Here is a 2642-nt window from a genome sequence, read left to right as displayed (position 1 = left end):
AACTTGTCACATGGCCCTGATCAACTTCATGATGGATGGAGAAGTGTAATTGCCTATGTGCTTGTAAGGACAGGAGAACCATACATTAATAAGCATTAGAAATCTCTACCACAGAGGTGCAGCCTGAGGTTCTTTCCTTGACTTGCAGGTTATTGTGTCATAAAAAAGTAACTGAAGGCCTGGCCAGTGTGGCTAAGTTGGTTGGATGTCATCCTGTGCACCGAAAGATTGCAGCTTTATCCCTGGTAGGGGGTGTGCAGGGGGCAGCCAATCTATGTTTCCCTTTCTCTCCCTCTACCTTCCTCTCTCTCTAAAAATCAATAAAAATATTTTTTGAAAATATATGCTTCTTAGCCACAGAATACAAGCTGTGGAAGGAGCCTTTTTCCTTTAGAAAAACTCCCACTCCTCAAAGAAGGACATGTAGAATAACACGCCATCCTTTTGGATTTTCACAGACTACCACCACAATGTGTTGAAATGAAAAACAGTTTGTCAGTTAATTTTATGTGTCAACTTGGCTAGACTATGGTACCTAGTTGTTTGGTCAAACATGAAGTCTAGATGTTGCTATGAAGATAATTTTTAGATGTGATAAATATTTACAATTGGTGGACTTTAAGTAAAGCAGATTACCCTTCATGATGTGAGTGGGCCTCATCCAATCAGTTGAAGGCCTTCAGAGCAAAGACTGAGGTTTCTGAAGGTGAAGTAAATTCTGCCTCAAGACTGTAAGATTGACATTCTGCCTGAGTTTCCAGGCTGCTATCCTGCCCTACAGATTTCAGGCTCAAGAATACAGCATTGACCTTGGCCAGGTAACTCGGTTGGTTAGTGTGTCATCCCAATACACCAAGGTGCAGGTTCAATCCTGGTCAGGGCACTTACAAGAATTAACCAAAGAAAGCATAAATAAGGAGTTGGACTCCTGGCTCAAAAAGGCGGTTGAATAGAATTGTGTTTGGAGTCTGGTCCTGGGGCGGAGAGTAGGAGCGGCAGTGGTTCACAGGGGGAGTGTATGTTGGCAAGCTAAGGGACAGCTAAACTCCAGGAGAAGGCGGGGGAGTGCTGGGCAGGGTTACCCTGACCGTGCAGCACCCACAGGGGCTGGGTCCCCTCACGGAGCTGGGGCTCACCAGGGGCTTTCACCATCTTGCAAGGAAAGGAGGATTGTATTGGAAACCTGACTTTCCGCGACAACTGCAAACACTGAACAGCTTCGAGCACCAGAACACCGGTCCCCTATCGGCACAAACATTCGGATTCAAAGGAACTCTTCACTGCACCACGGAAAGGTCAGATTTCACCTGGGATAAGGTGTGGTTTCTCATCCCCGCGGTGGGCCGCGGTGGGAGAAGGAAGCGCGCGAACCGCAGGACCGGCAGGACCCGGGAGGTCTGTGCCTAGAAAAACCTGCGGCAGTTGGAGCTGCCGTGACCCGTGAATGTGGAAGGGGGTCCTCTGAGCTGCTAACAGAAGTGATCTCTTAAAAGCAACTCATTTTAATCTGACGAGGAGGGTCAGACTAAGAATTTTCAAAGGAGTGCAGGCTCCTTAGTCTTGTGCGCAAACCCACTGTCAGCATACTTGGGCTCTTTCCAACTCTGATTACTAAGCCCAACGCATAGGAAAGCCCAGGAGGGGAATACCCTGAGAGACTGCAGGGGGAAGTTGTTTTTCTGGAACCTGGGGAGCAGAGCTGGGTGTGACCACCGGAGAGGCAGCTCTGAGGCGCACACCTCCACAAACAGGTAATGAGTGCCATGGGGGGGGGGGGGGGTAAGAAGAAGCTAGAGAGGCCTGGAAGTCAATTCAGAAACACTGCCACCCAGGGGCCGAAACGCTAATTGTCTCTGGTGTAATCAAAAATAAATACCAGAAATTAAGACACGGCCGGCTTAAAAAGCAGGACTGGCTTACAACACTGAGGAGCAGTGGAACAAAGGGAACTGAAATACCGCCCAGACTGGGAAACAGGTGTACCAAACAGAATAATAGAGGAAGTGAATGACAGCCACTACTGCACATTTTAGTCTTCCTATTTTTTATTTTAAATTCTTAATTTTAATTTTTTTATTCTAATTTTTTATTTTTTATTTTCATTTTTTGCATATTTTACTTAAGAAACTAATTTTTTTTTCCTCACTCGATTTTTACCTTTTTAATTATTACATTTTTATTTTCAATCAGCATTATTATTACTATTATTTCACTTTTTTTAAAAAATGTCATTTGATTTTCTCTTTCTTTTATTTTGGGATTAGTGTCCTACATTCTATTTGCATCTTTCCCTTACAATCGTTTTATCCTATCTCAACGCTAACATTATGCCATCACTCTCCTCCTAAACTTTCCCCTTTTGGTCTCCTGTTTTTCTCAACCCTTTCTGGCTTTAGATTTTCCCTACTTTTTCAGTCTACCCTCTGCTAAAATTTCACCCTACTTATATATCTAATTCCCAACCCCCTGCTCCAAGTCCATATGTACCTCTCTCTACGCTACCTTAAAAAATTGTTTTTCTCTCTGGCCTTTTGTTGTTGTTTGCTTGAATGTTGATTAGATTGAATTTTTATGCTTTCTTATGAGATTGTTTTGATTATTCTTTTTGTTTGTTTGTTTGGTTCTTTTGTTTGCTTTGTTTT

This window comes from Cnephaeus nilssonii, assembly GCF_951640355.1.
Source record: "Cnephaeus nilssonii genome assembly, chromosome: X".
In the NCBI taxonomy this organism is placed as follows: domain Eukaryota; kingdom Metazoa; phylum Chordata; class Mammalia; order Chiroptera; family Vespertilionidae; genus Cnephaeus; species Cnephaeus nilssonii.
The sequence above is the reverse complement of the archived record's forward strand: the minus strand, read 5'-3'. Positions refer to the sequence as shown.